The sequence below is a fragment of the Lissotriton vulgaris genome, chromosome 10 (assembly GCF_964263255.1).
Source record: "Lissotriton vulgaris chromosome 10, aLisVul1.2, whole genome shotgun sequence".
Taxonomy (NCBI): Eukaryota; Metazoa; Chordata; class Amphibia; order Caudata; family Salamandridae; genus Lissotriton; species Lissotriton vulgaris.
In genome coordinates, this window is record NC_141698.1 from 655,234,196 (window position 1) to 655,253,554 (window position 19,359).

Below are 19,359 nucleotides of genomic sequence, written 5' to 3' on the forward strand. Positions count from 1 at the left end.
AGGTGGCAAATACCGGTCGGAAACGGCCGAATTCGGCCGTTTCCGACCGGTATTTGGCATCTTGAGATGTAGGGGGCCAGATTTTACAGATTCTGTAAATTTACAGAATCGGTAAATTTACAGAATCTGTAAAATACCGAATCTGTATTTTTACCGATTCGGTAATTCCCAGATGTAGGTGGGACTCTTCTGAGTCCCAAAGGCCCTACAAATTCGGTATTTTACCACCCAATCCAATTGGGTGTTAAAATACCGAATTCAGGTGTGCATGCACATGTGTGCATGCACACCTAGCAATGTGACAGACAGACATGCCCTTAGGGCATGTCTGTGTGCCACATGGCGCACATGCCTATTTTTGGGGTGCCAGAGGGTGTCAAAGTGACACCCCCTGCACCCTTGCAAAATTCGGTATTTACCGATTCTGTAATTACAGAATCGGTATTGCCCATTGATTCCTATGGGCTTTAAGGCCCATAGGATTCAATGGGCAATACCGATTCGGTATTTACAGATTCGATAAATACTGATAATTAACGATTCGGTATTTACAGAATCTGTAATACCTACATCTCCCCCCTTCATATTTACCGACTCTTAAATACCGAATCGGTAAAATTCGGTATTTAAGAGTCGGTAAATATGAATTACCTACATATGGCCCTAAGTTCTCTACAAGATCGCATTCCATCAAAAGAATCATCAAATCAAGATGGAATCTTCTCAAACAGGAATTAGACTTCAATGGAGTATTCAACGAAGAACCTCTTTTTGCCTATACCCGTAGTAAAAACATAAAAGATATTCTTTCCACTAAGAGAGAAGAACAACAGATTTACCATGGAATGCGTAAATGCTACAATTGCGTTCATTGTAATAATGTTATGACTGGTAGTGTCATTCACCATCCACACTCAGGCAAACCGATCACCTTAAAACACAACGGAGATTGTAATTCCTTGAACGTCATCTATACAATAAAATGTTCATGTGGGTTGCTATATGTAGGCAAAACATCACGTAAACTGAAAGTGAGAATTACAGAGCACAAGAGTACTATCCGCACTAAATCCATTAAGTCACATTTTGCTGCTCATTGGTTTGAACAACACCACACCAATGCACAACTGCGGTTTACTATTCTAGAATCTTAGAACCTCACAACAGGCCAAAATCCACATGTCTTGTTAGCCCAAAGGGAAGCGTGGTGGATAAAGTATCTTCAGACTTTGACTCCAGGAGGGCTTAATGATAGAATGAATTACAATGTTTTCTCTAATACATTTTGGGTCTCTTTGTCATGTGTTGACCCTCCATGTTTGACTTTAGCTTTGTAAATGTGCCTTCTATTACGCCAAACGTTATATCTTACACTCCTAACTTGTGACCTGCGGTTCATTTCATCAAGGGGAGTGTCCCACACGATTATGGTATTATCTTTAATGAATTTTCATTCATTCATTTCAATTTTTCCTACGTTTTCTTGGCTCTTCCTTTTTCTTTCCATCGTATAATTCTGGCATAATTTTTCCGGCATGCATCACATTACATTTGAGATCTTTCACCTTACTATATTTTCTGTTATTTATAGTGCTCAGTTCATTTTTCGCCTTTTTCTGAAACTTACACGATTTTTGGGTGACCAATACTATAGTACTTCATTCACCTTCACGTTTCTTCACATCCCTATAGTGCACTACGCTAAGATGGCCACCATAGACAGTCTTCTTGCGCTTTGTATTTACTATTTACACGCGTTCATCCAGTTTGAGCTTCAGCAGTGTTAAGCGCTTAGGCTGTTTTTTGTCTATAATCACTGTTACTATCACGACTTCATGGTTTTACAGGGTTGGAGCACTTTGTTTACCATTACGCTTCCTGACAGTTCTAGAGTTCACCACGTCAAGATGGCCACCATAGATAGTCCTCTCACACTGTCTATTCATTTTCCACACGAGCACGAGCTCGAGCAGTATAAACTCACACATACCGATGTTCTGCGCTCTCGTTCGGTTGAATTCGGCACACAGTACAGCCTTTTAGGTAAGCGTAACAAAGAACTCTAAAGTTCACATTTTACAGGAGGCAATTTGCCAACATCGGGTCTAAGAGTATTTTTCTGTTCACTTTCAGCTTGTTCAGAACACGTTTGTGTCTGTAATGGATATTTCTGCCAACCGCAATGCTAGGGTATCCCGCGCCCGATATGGTGTCCACGTCGTTGGTTTGAACATTTGGAAGTCTCGTATTTGAGGTACTTCTAACGTTGGTTTTTACTAAGACTACTGTAATCATTACACTTCTAATTTTAGTTGTGAGAATCTAGAGTTTTTCGTTTGAAGTTTCAGATTTACTTTCCTCACAACACCCGAGTTTGGCAGTATTCATTTAGTATTTCTTGTAAGTATTTTTCATTTTACGTTTGCGAGGTACTGCAGTTTCGTTTAAATGGTTACTGACACTTGGGCCATTTTGCACTTATCTAGATTCTACATTTGCAGCCACTGCAATTTTGCGCATCCTGCGCGTTAACAGCTTTGAAACGCAGTGAGTGTCTTTGATCTTTCCACAACATTACTAGCACAGTTGGTAGAGGAAATTGAGCATGATTATTTGTTCTCGCACCAGATCACTTCCAAGCATGTTTTTATTATCCAGCATAATATCACATTACACTTTCCAGTTGCTCTATTAACTTACTCTGCACTAGACCTGGGTTTGTTTCCATCACTTGCCTTTGTTTCTGGTTAGTTTGGTTTTACTGAGTGGGGACCACCATCTGCGTTTGACTATTAGTAGGTACACCAGGATCTTTCATTTCTCCTTGGCCATTGTATTGATGAGAATTCTTTAATTGCATATTATGATGATGTTACAATAACGCTATTCTTACAGTATGTTTCTCATTTTATTATTAGTGTCCCTGAAGAAGGGAGATTCTCCCGAAATGCATTGGGCCTCAAAATGAAGCTGTTAACATTGTTGATGTTGAATACATACACAGAAAGTTTCTCTTTCTTTCGTTATGTAATTTCTTGTTTCTTTTGAAAGATAAGAAATCACACCAGTGATAGTGGTTTCTTTGTATTGACAATAATTTTTGTTATATTCCAGATGTGTACAACAATAGAATGAAATGAATATGAAATGTATCTTGTGATTCTTTTTGTTCTGACTGAGTAAACTATTGTACAATTGCTGATAAGTTAGTTATATCCAGTAACTATACTTTAAACATAGCAGTGCGCCTGGAATAACAGTGGATTTCCACTAGCTGTTGCACTTGATCATTTAATAACATACAGTGAACAATTCCCATGTGATTGACAAAATAAAACACTATTTCGGAAATCACTACTGTATATTCCGGCGTATAAGACGACTTTTTAACCCTTTAAAATGTTCTTGAAAGTCAGGGGTCGTCTTATACGCCGGGTGCCAAATCAAACAACGCTCCACCTCAGTGCCGACTTTGACATTGGAGCTGAAATCATTCACCCTCTGCAAACATCAGAGCCTGCGCTTCAACAGGAGTTACCGTACCATAGATTCTAACATCTTAATCAACTAAGTCTGTGGTTTATGCATCCTATTCCTTAATTCAGTTATAGCCTGCTTTTCTAATTGATTAATGTATTTCCCAGTGAAGCAGCAGGGGCAAGCTGTATCCTTGCTTTATTAACCAACAATTAATGGTGGTTATGAGTTGCTTGTTAAAACAAAACAAAGACTATTTTTGCATTATGTATGCAGGTATTCCTCCGTCTTTTGCTGAAGGTCATATTTTCTGCATGGGCGACCTGCCTAATTAACTGGATGTATGTGCTTGGATTCTGTCCTTTTAACAATGCGATCCATGTTAGACATTCTCTGATTTGAGCTGCTATATTGGGTAAATACTGCAGTACCATGTTCTCTTCTATTGAATCCGGCCTGTGGCTTTTTCCTAAAAAACACTGAACGTGCAGCAGGGTTAAGTAGCCAAATTTTCTAATTACAGTACTCAGCGTACCAACAGGACTATGCCCATGCTCAAAATATATAGGAACAGAACAGTTCTTTACACTTCATGTCACGGAGGAGGGCTAGAATCACTAAGAAGCCCAAAATAAATTCTGAAAATGGCTATGCAGACTGGTTGAAGATGTGGTGACTACGTTGGAAGAGGGGTAGTCTTATACGGCGAGTATAGCACAAACCCTATATTTTAACAAGAAAAGTAGGGGGGTCATCTTATACGCCCAGTCGTCTTATGCGCCAGAAAATACGTTATTTTAAATAGCCAAGTTATACAAAAGCCCACCCAGCACCTTTTGTAAACACTAATATCTCAGAAAAAAACGGACTTAATATATACACCTTCTGAGTGAAGGTCATCAGTTCTGAAACCGTTTGTTGTAAATCCATTTAGCTTTTTTTGCTACAGTGAAGCTAATATAGGGAAAAAACATCTTTTTTGACCCCCTTTTAATATTTTTCCCCCTAAACTGAACTGCGCGAAACTTTGCATGCCTGTCCTTAACTGCATAAGCAGAGTGAGTCCCAACTTTGAGGAAGAACTGTCATGGGTGACGAAAGTTGTAGGCAAGCCAATAGATACATTTTCAGTAGAACACGTGACTGAATTAGAACGTTTTTAAATTGTCTTGTATTGCCATCACTGGCTTTGTTTGGGATTTACAAATCGCTTGGCTTTCGGGTTCATTGTTTGATGTCACCAGAACTCCTTAGTAGCAATATAGGACAGTATTAAATGGTTAACCATTATGTATCCTACCTGTCTCTCTATTTAGCTGAAAATATATTATTCTATTAATGAGGTATTTTACTTCAATGAATGATTCGAATTTTGTTGTCAGCATTCTTTCCAGTTATCATGGGTATCTATTATAGATTTATGCATGTGTTCAAGAATTCAAACCAGAATTAGGAAAAAAAGATTATATAATTTTACTCCAGTTTGCACAAATTGAATGTAGTTTGTTTTTCATAAATCATGCAAAGCCAATAAAGACCATCCCATGTACCGTATTTTCTGGCGTATAAGACGACTTTTTAACCCTTTAAAATGTTCTCAAAAGTCGAGGGTCATCTTATACACTGGGAACCAATTTATTTTGAGTGGAAACAACGCTCTGCCGACTTTGAAATTGGAGCAGAAATCCTTAACCCTCAGCAAACATAAGAGCCTGCGCTTCAACGGCTGCATCCTAATCGACTAAGTCTGCCCACTCCATGTCCCGAAGGGGAACTTACCTGGGAATCAATATACACAGCGGGCACATGTGCTGATCTGGCGTCTCTCTCTCCTTCCGATGTGGCCATAAATCTTGCTTTCATCGGAAGGAGAGGAGCGTCAGTACGTGATCTCTTCAGTTCATGGCCCTAGAAAGGGGACTGTAGAATTTTCACGCTGGAAAATACGGTACATAAAGTAATGTTTTGATGCAGTTATTTCAGAAGGGTGATTACAGTACATTCCTGAGGAATCACAAACACACTGCATTTCTTTTTAAGGTCGAATGTTGAATTCTTACATACCTTCTTTTGATACACACGCATAATAGATCTGAAATACACTATACTGTTCTGCATGGCTGTTTAATAATGAAAGGAGATGCTTGGAGAGGGCCTATAGTGTGAGCACATAGTAAAGATGACACTAACAACACGTTTTAGAACATGAGAGGAACTACAAACCTCCAAATCCAAGCAGAGTTTGTATGCAGTGTGCACAAGAAATACCGGTACCAGTACCAGTACATCCCTTGCCGTGATTGGCTGGTTGTTGTAAACAGGAAAGGCAGTCAATCTGGTGAGCAGATACATGTGGTCTTGAAGACAGTACAGCACAGCACCAGTATCTGTACCGGTTCATACAGTACAGCTCCAGTACATACTGTACAGTATGCAAATGGCTAACAGTCAAGAACCCATCATGGCTCCAGCAACAAGAAGAAAGAAATATGAAGCCAGTTACAAACTTAAAGGTGTAAACTTTGCCATGGAACATGATAACTGTGCAGCTGCAAGACAATATGGACTAACAGAAAAGATGGTTCGGGACTGGAAAGCAGATGAAAAAGCATTAAGGAGTATGCCAAGGGGTAAGTGTGCATTAAGAAGAGGCACTCCACATTGGCCAGAACTCGAAAAACATGTAGCAGACATGGTGAATGAGCATTGCCAAAGCGGTTATGTAGTGACACGAAATAAAATACGTTTGTTTGCACTTCAGTGGGCCAAATCTAACACAGATCACAGCAACAGATTTAAGGCCACTGTATCCTGGTGTACTAGATTCTTGGGAAGGCATAATCTGGTATTGAGGCAAAAGACGAAAATTGGACAAAAATTACCTGCAGATCTTGATGCCAAAGTACATAGTTTCCATCGCTACGTAATACAGCAGCGCAATAAACATGGCTATGCGTTAAGAAGTATCGGAAATATGGATGAAACTCCAATGAATTTTGATATGGTTGCAAATAAATCTGTCCATCCAAAAGGTGAAAAAACAATTTTAATAAAAACAACAGGACATGAGAAGTCCAGTTTTACAGTGGTACTAGCATGCACAGCTGATGGCGCCAAACTGAGACCAATGATTATTTTTAAAAGAAAAACAATGCCGAAACTTAAGTTTCCTGTTGGTTGTTTTGTACATGTGAATGAAGAAGGTTGGATGGATGAAGAAGGGGTAAAGCTATGGCTTGATAATGTATGGAGCAGGCGACCATGTGGACTTATTCAAAAACGTAGCCTACTGGTGTGGGATATGCTCAGGGCTCATTTAACTCCCAGCACCAAGCAAAGGCTGGCAAAAATAAAAACAGATGCAGCAGTTATTCCTGCAGGATTGACATCGTTGGTACAGCCACTGGATGTGTGCCTAAACAAGCCATTTAAAGATCGCATTCGAGAACAGTGGAATGAGTGGATGGTTAGCGGCGAAAAGTAATTCACTAAAGAAGGAAACATGCGTGCTCCACAGTTGGATGTTTTGTGCAAGTTTGTCATAAAAGCCTGGAATGATATTGATGCAGAAACAGTCATCAAGTCTTTCAAGAAGTGCGGCATATCAAATTCATTAGATGGTATGGAGGACGACTACTTGTGGCAAGATGAAGAGGACGCCGAAGCCGAGACCACACCATCTGATACGGAATTAGATCCATACGATGACTGCTTTACAAATGTACCACAAGATCTCATTGATTTACTTATGATATTAGATGACGAAGAGGAGGATTTTGAAGGCTTTTAAAGGGAAACTGTCACGCCAGCAAATCCTGTAAAAATAGCTTGGAGTAAGTATGGGCGGAAAATCCGTTTCGCTCGCGGATTTTGCGGATTTTCGGTAAATTCGCAATCCGCGAGATCCGCGAATCTCCCGCAAAATCCGCAAATCCGCGAGCAGCGGATTTTATGGCTTGCTCGCACTGTTCGCGTGAGTTCGCGGCTTGCCAGTACAACTTCGCACCCCGCGAGTAAGTGCTAAATTGCAGAAATACGATCTTAGCAAAACTGAAACTACTTACCAGGTTCAAAAGTTCAGGCTCATCATTAGTAGCCATTTCCTGTAGCGCTTCCTGAGGGGCCCCTCCAGAGTTCAGTTGCCAGTTGCAACTATTATGTGACCCTGCTCTGAACTTCAGAATAGTTACACATATGCCACAAAGGTCCTGAATTACAGCTAAGGGAGACAAGCAGGAGCTAGGCTGGAAGTTAAAATCCATTAATCAGCCCCTAATTCATTATTGTCAGTTGGGGCAGGGCAGGTGTTGCAACTAATTTTGCAACAATGAAAGCACTTAGCAAGTGCAAAAGATCACTAATCAGGAAGCACTAAGGAAGCAGGTGCCAGCTAAAAAAATATTCTGTGACCCATTAATCAGCCCCAAATTAATTCAGGTCACTTGAGGCAGGGAAGGTGTGCTTTGCTTTGCCGAAAATAATGTACACTGGACAACCAGAGGGTGTGGTGATGAAACAGAGGGTGGCATGGGTGGGCCAGAGGGTGGCATGAGTAGTCAGAGAGTGGCAGTGGTGACAGAGAGTGGCAGTGATGAAGAAGAGTGTCCCAAACAGGCTGGACACGTAGAAACAACAAGTTCGCAAAACTTGCGACCCGACAGGTAAGTTCGCAAATTGCGAAATTGTAAAAACCCTCGCGAACTGGCAGAAACACGCGCGAACACAAAAAAAAAAAAATCCGCAAATTCGCAGGAATTCGCGGATTTTGCGGATTGCGAGTTCGCAAATCCGCTAAATTCGCGAACGCGAGATTCGCAAAATTCGCCCATGCTTAGCTTGGAGTTATGAAAAGTTTAATCCACTTGCACTGTTTTATGTTTACTGTACATGTTTGATGACAAACAGCCTTATGTTTATAAGTGAGTTTTTTATTTCGTTCTAAAAATAAAATTGCGACTAAAGCAATATTGTTTATACAAACAATTGGTTTGAGTTCAGTCTTTGAGTGTGTACAATAAATGCTTAACACTGTCCTCTGATAAAGCCTTACTGCTCACCCACACTACCACAAACCGAGAATAAGGTGCTCTCTACTTTTACCTCTGCCAACTTTGGGGTTCCACTGGAGACTGTGCACACTATACCTCACTTTGGTATAGTATATACAGAGCCAGCTTCCTGCAATTGCATGTCCATCAACAAGACAGGAGTACGCATTAACAAGAATCGTCTAAACTCAGAGTCTTTACTAACTAACATTTGATCATTTTAAGTATATATGATGTTTTTATTACTTTTATAAACTTCTTATAACTTTTAGATACCATCTATATGTACTAATTCTATGAAATATGGTTGTTTGAATTTTTTACACTTTTTAAATGTGTAATTAATAGTTTAATGTACTGTGCTTGTAATGATGTAATGATGAAATGTATTATGTGTCCATCTTTTTTGATTTTTATTAATTGAATAAAGAAACTTGACTGACAGGATTAAAAGACAAGATCCAATGACACACGGTACTAAAACTACGATAACTCCAGAGACCTCCTTCACCCGCTTTCCCACTCTCTTAATGCTAGCAAGATCATGGGTAGGAATTTCCTCATGAAAGCAACCCCACTACCGACAGTACATCCAACTTCACAACTCATACACCACCTCCACTTTGACTGTTCCATTGTACAGAATATATGGTAACGGGTAAACTACAGACACCAAGATGGGACAACAACAGGACTATGCCCATATTCAAAATATATAGGAACAGGTCAGTTCTTTACAATTCATGTCACGGAGAGGGTTAGAATCACTAATAAGCCTAAAATAAATTCTCAAAATGGCTATGCAGATTGGTTGAAGATGTGGTGACTGTGTTGGAAGAGGGGTAGTCTTATACAGCGAGTATAGCACAAACCCTGTATTTTAACAAGAAAAGTAGGGGGGGTCGTCTTATACGCCGGAAAATACGGTAATTAAAGGAAGAGAGGGACTATAACAAGAATCAATGCAAATCTGTTCCCAATAATTAGCTCAAAGAGTAAAAATCTACAAAGTTAAAATAATGCAAGATTAAAAAGCAGCAGCAAGAGGAAATCCCTTTAGGATTCACAATGTTTGGATGCCGCTGATCCTTTTAAGTTCTCATTTCTCTGTTTGGTTATACTGGGGTCCATAAATCTTATCAATGCAGATGTTTAAATATATATGGTAAATCTGGGTTAATGGAACATATAACCTTGCACCCTGAAATGTTCCAAATGCTTCATACAACAATCTGAGTACTCCATTGCCTTTTGCAATACCTGCTTTCATGTTATGTTATGTTAATAGAACTTGTTAAGCGCAGCATATACCCGGAGGTGTCTTGGCGCTGGTTCAGCGAGCAAAGATGAGGAAGAGAAAAGAAAAAAGAAAGAGAGTCTACTGATTAAAATGCCAGGTTTTCACGAGCTTTCTGAATTGAAGTAGCTGACCTTATAATTAACGGGAGGAGATTCCATGATTTGGATGCTCCGGCCAAGAAGCTGCTCCCTCCCCGTTTAAGTTTCTTAGACCTGATGGAATTGATTTGAAATGAGCCTGATGATTTACATTTCTGGTAGGAGTGTATACCAAGAAAAGCTTTCTTCAAGAAGAGAGGTCCAGAGTCGTGAAGAGCTTTATAGGTACGATAGAGAGACTTAAACTTGATTCTGTTATTAACCTTCAGCCAGTGGAGATCTTTCAACGCGAGAGAGCAAAAGTCTGGCTGCAGAATTCTGAAGAACTTGAAGTTTGTTCATTTATTGGGCCTGCAAGCAATTATAAAGGTCATTGCAGTAGTCTGTTTTGGACATTTAATAATGTAGAGATGACTGACAGAGGTGGGAAGAAAGATTAATATTTTCTTGAGTATTCTTAGGGTTTTGTAGGATGAGGAGACCTCAGCCTTGGTTTGTTTGACTAGATTTAAACGGGCATCTATAATGACCCCCAGACTCTTAGCTTTACTGGTGGGAGCAGGAAGGAGTTCTATTTCTAAAGGTCAGCAAGATGCTGACCAGAAATTGGGGTTGTTACCAAACAAAATCACCTCAGATCTCTCGGTATTGAGCTTGAGACAATGCTTGCTCATCCAGGAGTTGATGTGTCTCATACAGCTCTGAATGCGATGACTGGTATCATTAGCATTGTTAGAGGCAGAGAGCATGATTTGCCTGTCATCCACATAGGAAGTGAGAGAAAAAACAAAGGATTGGACAAGTGTGGCAAGTTCTGCAACGTATACATTAAAGAGGGTGGGACTGAGCAAAGACCCCTGTGGGACGCCACAGGGCAGGCGAAAAGAGTCTAAAGAAAAGGCATCAATTTTGATTACATTATCCCTATCAGACAGGAAGGAAGATAGTAATTTTAAAGCAGGATTTTTGATACCTATTGCTTCCAAACGGTGGATCAGGGTGGAATGGTCCACCGTATCAAATGCCCAAGATAGATCCAGCAGGATCAGAGCGGCTGAACGCGAGTTCATCAGTAGCCTTGATCAGGGTCATTTCGGTACTATGTTCCGATATGAACCCGAATTGAGTGGGATCGAGGCAGTCGGTATCTTTCATGTACTGGCTTAGTTTGGTGTTCTTCACCTTTTTGATTATTTTGGTGGGAAATGGAAGTCTGGAGATGGGCTGGTAGTTGGCTGGATCTTCTGGGCCCAAGTGTTTTTTTTTTTTTAAGAACAGCAGAATGAAGGCTTGTCTTCAATAGGATGGAAATATGCCAGTTCTGAACATGGTGCTAAAGCTGTTAGTTAGATTGGATGCAATAATGCCAGGAACCAGCTAAAGAACTGAAGGCGGACAAGGATCATCCGTGGAGTCTGTCTTGGTGGTAAGAATTAGGTCTTTGATTTGAGTATTTGGTGTCTATCCTAAAATAGCTGAGTAGTTCAGAGCTACCATTGTGTTTCTTGTGGAAATGTCATTCCATGAGGTAGGTGAAGGCTCTATCTTTAACGATGTGTCTGTGTTCTGGTATTGTTTCTTCACTGAAAAGATTGTATTGCTCACATATTTACATTTACACTGACACTGGAAGATGGATAAAGTGTATTCTGTTTTGCATGTTATAACTGCGTCAAAAGGTACCGCCTAATTTTGATATTGTATACTGTGTTTCTTACATGTTTTGCATTTTCTTTATATGTAAGAAAGCCCTCAGTCTTTGCTAACCAGATTTGATTCTGTGGCTCATTTAAATAACTGTGGAACAATTAATCTTTCAAGGAACACGATTTCCAATACTTATCCTCTGTCTTACAGTTGCATTGTGCATTTAGAAATAATTAGAACGAAACTCAACTGAAGCACAGAGAAGATTTATCAGAAAGGAAAAAAACGAGGCATTGGGACATTTCAAAGAGGTTACCCAGACAGTGTGCTATAAATGCAAAACCTAAAATCAGACTCAAAAGAAAGTAATTTGTTATTTATTCTCAGAGTAGTGAAAATGAATCTTGAGACGTCCTTATAATAATGGATGGTTACATAGAAATACATTTGAAGGATTATCACTAAACCCTGGGGATTCTGCAAGTGGTTGATGTCTTTAAACAGTCTTCAGCAATTTTCCACTACTCACATATCATAAAACTTGCTTAGCGATCATTTTGTTTCAAATAAAAGTAATGAAACAGAGTAGGTAGCCAGGCTTCCTGCTCGAAGGCATCTCTACTTCTGACCTCCACCTACCATCTGTATTTCAGCTATTCCTGAGTCACGTATTGGCGGATGTCACCACGAACCTCACTGTCGAATTTGGTCCCACTCTGCGGACCTGAAATGCCCCCTTGACTTAAGATATCTTTTTGTTAAGAAATGACACAGTTTGAAAACCATGTCCGCTGGCATATAGTGTGGCTTTCTCTGACCTCTAGCTGCCTTCTGCAATTCAGCTCTTCTTCGAGAGGTCATCTGGGTGCTAGCCCAAGTCTGTCACCTCAGAATACTAAAAGATTCCCTTGGACTTCAGGGATCATTTTCTTCAGTTGTAAAAACAGAGGGGGGAGTCAGGTCTGTCTCTGATCTCCACAGCCATCTGCATTGTAGATCCCCGGGAGAGCTGATGGTAGAAGTTACTATGGCCAATACAAAGGAGAACCCCTGAGAACTAATAACAGGCAGGAGGAGCAGGGGAAATTAGTAGAACCAACGTACATAAAAATCACCTGCCTATATGTAATATTTACAAGAAGGCTTTAAGAAAAGGGTCCCAAAATGATGCACCAAGTGCCAGGGCTGACAATTACATATATTCAATATTCCAACACCCAAGTTAGTTTAACAAAATTATTTTTCTTTTTTAGTGTCATAATACCAAACATGATTGTCAGACTTTACAGAATACATAGATAATTAAATATTCAACAATACATACACATATATATATATATATATATATATATATATATATATATATATATATATATATATATATATATATATATACATACATATATTTATATATATATATACATACATACTTATATATATATATACACAGTGTCCCACACATCACATTCAGAACTATCAATCATACTTGCATGCATTGTAATTGACATATACATTCATTCTACAAAGCAAACACAGTTCCAAGGTATCATAAAGCAATCAAGATGATAAAAATGCAGCATGATGTTCAGATGGAAGATTCTCTTGTATCGCCCTAGTGGTAAATGGAAACACAATCCAAGGACACAAGAAGAGTTAAACGCCAATGCGCGTTTCGGTGTATAGCCCACGCCAGGGCAACACCTTCATCAGGGCGGGGATGGAAGTTGTGTGGGACAAACAGGCACACCTAGAATCACAGGGAAATGTATCATAAACACAAATATTTGCATAATTATATAAACAGCATGCATATTTATTCAATGCAACAATGTGACAAAAGTCAGCCCCAGTGGCAAACTGAATTCATTTTTAGATTTTTTCAAGATAAAAGGACAAAACAGTCTTAAAAGTGGAGTAGAGTGCACCAAAGGAATCAAGAAACAGAATAAAGACAATGAGGGAAGAAAACACACCCGTGTTTATCTAAGTACTGGACACATAGCGTTAATAGTTTAAAAGAGCAAAACTAAGAACCTGTGATATGAGTTTGAAATGTGCATAATACATTTCCCTATGATTCTAGGTGTGCCTGTTTGTCCCACACCACTCGTCCATCCCCACCCTGATGAAGGTGTTGCCCTGGCATGGGCTATACAACGAAACACGCGTTGGCGTTTAACTCTTCTCGTGTCCTTGGATTGCGTTTCCATTTACCACCGGGACGATACACGAGAATCTTCCATCTGAACATAATGTGGCAGTTTTAACATCTTGATTGATTTATGATACCTTGGAACTGTGTTTGCTTTGTAGAATGAATGTATATGTCAATTTGAATGCATGCAAGTATGATTGATAGTTTTGAATGTGATGTGTGGGACACTGTGTATATATATATTTATTGTTGAATATTTAATTATCTATTTATGTATTTTGTAAAGTCTGACAACCATGTTTGGTATTATGACAAAAAAAAAGAAAAATAAATTTGTTAAACTAACTTCGGTGTTGGAATATTGAATATATGTAATTGTCAGCCCTGGCTTTTTGGCATTTTTTTTGGGACCCTTTTCTTAGAGCCTTCTTGTAATTATTGCATATAGGCAGGTGATTTTTGTGTACTTAGAAGTTACTATGGCACCTTCTGATTTGCACTCCTTAGTAGACCAGAAATGCCCCGGATTATGGGTATAATTTTGAATTCAGTTTTCAAAAAACATAGTGCAGAGCCGTGCCTGTTGAACTGGTCATGTCTTTCTGAGTCCCCTACATTCCATGCTTTACATAATTGGAGTGTTTGACCCTGAGCTGTTTTTCCTAAAGGTGCGAATTACCCCTGAACTCCTGAAATTATTTTTTGTTTGATGAAGTGCAGAGCTGGCCTTCAGTCACAAGGCACGCCTTTCTCTTATTATAATTCACCATCTGATTTTCAACTCTCCTTAATGAGCCAATCAGGGGTGTTTGCCCCTGATCTGCGACGAGATCATTTTCTTTCAATACAAAAATGAAAGTGAGTGGGATGCTGGGCCTCATGGAATAAGGCATGTTTTTCTCTGACCACCTCCACACATCCAACAGTTCCAACAGTTCTTCTCTGGCACACTAGGTTGTGAACTTTTCTTTCCATCCTGCTCCATATTAGAGTGGATATCCATTAATCACAGGGGATCATATTTTAATATAACTCGGAAACTATTAACTAGGAAATTTGCAATAGCCTGCCATCTGGTCATGTGCTTAACCTAGGTGTGCTTCCAAACACCTGTCACACACATTACACTACGAATGTACACTAAGTTACATTGATGGCCAGAAAGCAACTGGGAAGAAAAATCAAGATTGCTTCTTTCTTTAGAGCATCCTGGGCACACGCTTTGACATTGAGATTTGTCAAGTGACATGGCTCTTGGTTTAGCCGTTGAAGTGTTTTTTAGAGCATGAGCAATTAGTTGCTCAGTACAATATCGTGCACTGCTATGTTAATTAAATAACGGTTTAAGACGTTTGTAAGAATTCTCTACTAATTCAGTGTGCCGTTTGATAATTCTAATTTTCTCCTTTTCCTTTCCTTAGTAATCATAATTCATTTGATATGTAATCAAAGCCCTAAAATTAATCTTCACTGCCTAGCCTTAAACAACTTATTCAGCAACACATTTCAAGCAATTAATATAGCCCTTCATCAAGATGTAATGATTGACCTAATTTCAAGCACTTTGCATTCTGTAAAGGAAATGAAAACAGACAGTTATAATTCTACCTTTGGCAATGACGACAAATCCGGAGTTCAGCTATCAAAGATGTAAAATACATTGTTCCTCTCTATAAATTTATGGGCTATTCTGCGTCTTTACACATGATTTTCACATCCCCAAATTATCTCTTACACAGTGCAGTGGCGTAACAAAAGCTATGGGGCCCCCCTGCAAGGTGTGATGAAGGGGCCCTGCACAACTACATGTAATTTACGTCCCTCATCTATCACCTTTGCAAGGACTTTCAGAACCGCACAACATATAGACACTTTGAGCAGAACTATTCCCAGATTATACAAATCTGCAGGCTGTGGATTGAGACTGTGATGTACCTCAAGTGAAAAAAAGGCCTACAGGCTGCACACACTAAATGGCATTGACCAGATGGGTGGTATACTGAGGAGTAGGTATGTTATTGATACAAGAAAGAGAGGCATCTTCGATAAATTACTATTGTTCTTAGTGTACTGGTAGAGAGGAAATCAGAATATCTAAAAAGATCTTTTACTTAAGTGAGGAAATGGCAGAGCCAGAAAACAAACAACTTTATACAAGAATGAAAATGATTCAATCTCGGAAGTTTATGTAGTGCACACACAAAAAGCACTAAGCAATGAGTACTGACAAGCTCAATACTTTGTTTCAGGATTTGAGGACATGGTAACCAGAAACCGTAAGGCTTTTTATTAAATCATAATCACTTGTTTGAAGATGATGGTGCCTCTGTCTGAGGCAGCCAGTCTGTCTAATAGGCAAAAGTCTAAACCCTGGTTTAATTTGTCAATTTATCACCAAAGACAGATGTGTAGAACAGCAGAGAGAAGATGGAGGGAGAGAGAATTTGAGGAAAATAGGGCTTGCTGTAGGAATCTTCTGCAGTTCCATTCACAACAGGAAAATGAAAAAGCTATATTACACTACTACTATAATGGAAGCCATTACATCGTGCTGCTTGGGGGTTCAGTTAGCTTACTCATCCATCAGGCCTCTTCCTGAGGGCGTTGCCTTCACAGAGTTTGGTAACCAACAGGGACTCTTGCCTTTCAAAACAAGATCATTATAAGCCAGCACAAAATATAAATTATCTCTAGTCAGGAACTCAAATGTTTTCTTCTTATTTCACTGGCGGAGGCACTGTTGAGTCCTAGCCCAGCAGCATGGTGTGTTATCTGTTCCTGATATGGCAAGGTATGGTCTCACAATAGTTTAAAACAGCTATTGTGACTCCCCGCATCAAAAAACAGAAGGTCTTCCCATGGATAATAGACATATTCTTATATGCCGGTCTCAGCCAAGTGTCGGAGGGAGTCGTACATGAAATGATCTAGAAGCATGTTTGTAAGTTTTACTTATTCAGTGAATGTTAATTTGGATTTAAACAGGGGCATGGTACAGAGACAGTCATGTTTTTGCTTGAACCTGTCCGTGTCCTATGATACAATAGATCACTCTGTTCTTCTGGAAAGGGAGAACTTTTCCCTGTGGATTTGAGGTAAAAAGCTTGGCTGTAATCAGCTTTAGACTGGGTTTAGTGATTAAGATAATTATCCCATGGTGAGGGAGCTTTGTTTTTGCGCTGCCACAAGATTCTGCAGTTTATCAATTGCTTTTTACTGGGTATATAGCTGACTTTCAACTGGACTAGACTTTCAGCACTAAATAGATGACACCCAAATAAGGGTTCATCTGGAGGAAGGTAGTTGCCAGGCTCTGTTCCTACATTCTTACGGGCACACAGAGATGGTGGCCTCTCAGTGGCAACATTTAATCCTGGAATCATTACCTTCATCCAAGAGCTTTCATCAGCAACCACACCAAGCACAGAATTAGCTGTTGTTTTGCACATGCCTTCTTGTCAGTAAACGGAATACAGAAAATGCCTTTAAGAAAACTCTGATCACTTGAGCATGCTTGAAAACTTAAAAAGGAGTTTAGCTCCAACTGTTAGTGTTCCACAGTGTTTAGTTGCCATACAGAACCTCTCCAGCTCTTCTAAGCCGCCTCAATTGTCCTTCTGCTCACCACTGCTCCACATTATTCTCCTTGCCTACCTCTGTGTGTACTCTTCCACCCTTCTAGATTTCCTAGTCTTTCAGTTCCAAATGGTCCTCTTTGCCTTTTCAGTGCCATTATGCTATTTATTTACTCGCCTACTATATTTAGCCCGCATCAGACAGTTACCTTTATTACCAGGCTTTTTCAGATCAGAATTTCAACAAGCAGTGCATCACTCCAGGTTTCTGGTTTCTTTGCCATCACTGCCTAGTCTGCAGCTGGTCAACTCTACTGCTGATTACCATTTCACTCCAGAACCATTTGTAGTGGCAAGTTCGAAGACCAATCTTGAAAGGCAGAAATTAGACTGCCATCATCCTGATGCTTGGTGCTCCCTCTTGTATGTTAGGAGCCAGAGTGGGGGTGGTTGTATTCCATCCCCTCATGTCTGACAATAGAGAGAGAGAGTAAATAACAGCTTCTTGTGGGGATGAGAGTAGGTACACCAGCTTTCAGTAGCGGAAAAATGGAAATATCACAAAATGGAGTGGCTATTTCATCTTAATCTCTGTTTTCCTGGCCAGAGTTCCTTATGGCAGCATCATGAACCATCTCTACTGTTAAGATCCTAAATGGCTATACTGACCATCAACTCTCTTTAGGTCCCAAAATTTGAACAGAAGTGAAAAGTTTAGTCCAGACTGGCCCGAAATCTTGTTCCGTTCTTGGGCTCAATGAATAGGGCTGCATTTATGAGGGTTAACATTTTATTTTGTATGGCCTATGATAATGTCCTTCATGACACGATAACTGCTGGACAGATTTAACTTGTTCCAGATGGCTCAACCCAAGCATTGTGATTGATTTACAGAGTGAAGAAAGCAGATTATGCTGTGCTTTGTGGAATTATATTATATCCTGCCCATAGAGCTACTTATTACAAAGGTGATTTGTGCCTTAAAAAGTCATTAGAAGATGCTGACCCAGAAGACAGTTGCGATATTCAGCTCCAATGAGACCTATCTCGCTGAGATACTGTAAAAGTCATTCCAGTGGAGCTTTCTTTGCCATCTTTGTGGTTTCCCTATGTTACATATTGCCTTCAGAAAACTGGGCAACTGAGAAACTGTTTAAAACCAGCCATTTCTAGAAATTGTATAGCTAAGGATGAGTTACTGCTCTACCGGGTAATGCTGTTCTTTGTACAGTGGCCACCACTCTACATACATGCACATTCTCCATAATAGAAAACCAGAATGTTAATCTATATTTGTAATAGGACATGCTCAGTTTTCTCCTTTGTGTTGTACTCCTCTGCAAGTATACCCTTCCTGTTGCTACTCTACCCATTTGTATCTTCTCCTACTAATATTCTCCCTCAGATGGCCTTCTCTTTTTACTCTCTCCTTCACATCTTCCCTGTCCTATGGTTTTCCACTCCCTTTCTCGGTCTTTTGTCTCCACCTCTCTTCCATGCTTTTTTTGTCATCTCTCCTCCACTGGGTTGTTTGTCTTTTCTCTCTTCCATATTACTTGCCTCAGTGTCACCTGTGTTCCTCTCTCACCTCTCCCTCTCTTTCTCATGTCTCTTTATCATCACTGATACCTTTTCTTATCAGTTAATTATTGATTTTATATATATATATTTATATATATATATATATATATATGTATTTTTATTACCTCTTTCACTCTTGCTCAGCTAAATCTCACTCACATAACTATCTTGATTTCTACCTCTTCTCTATACCTGTCTCTTTATATCATTCCTGTCCCTTTATCAACTTGCTATCTCTTTCCCCCTGCTCTCTTTCTAACGTGTCTCTGTATCGCCATGCTCTCTCCTATCTCCCCACCCTCTCTGCTCTTTCTCATCTGTACCTGTCTCTTAATTTACCCTAATCTCACTTCCCACTGTCTCTTTGTCACCTGTCTCTTGATCATGTCCACCATCACTTCGCCCCTACTTATCGCTCTCTGCTGCCCCATTCGCACCTGCTGTCGCTTAATTTCCTCTTTTAGCTTGTCCCTTTCTC

At 39.7% G+C, this 19,359-nt stretch overlaps 1 protein-coding gene and 1 long non-coding RNA gene across 4 annotated transcripts in view; both read left to right on the forward strand.

Annotated features, from left to right (window-relative positions):
- RNF32 (ring finger protein 32) overlaps positions 1-19,359 on the forward strand; it is a 347,542-nt gene that overhangs the window by 153,716 nt on the left and 174,467 nt on the right. The gene's annotated exons all lie outside the window — the stretch shown is intronic.
- Positions 5,653-9,876, forward strand: LOC147688642 (uncharacterized). Its single transcript, XR_015300535.1, has 3 exons — positions 5,653-7,310; positions 8,320-8,686; positions 8,971-9,876. It is a non-coding gene; the product is annotated as an uncharacterized LOC147688642 (long non-coding RNA).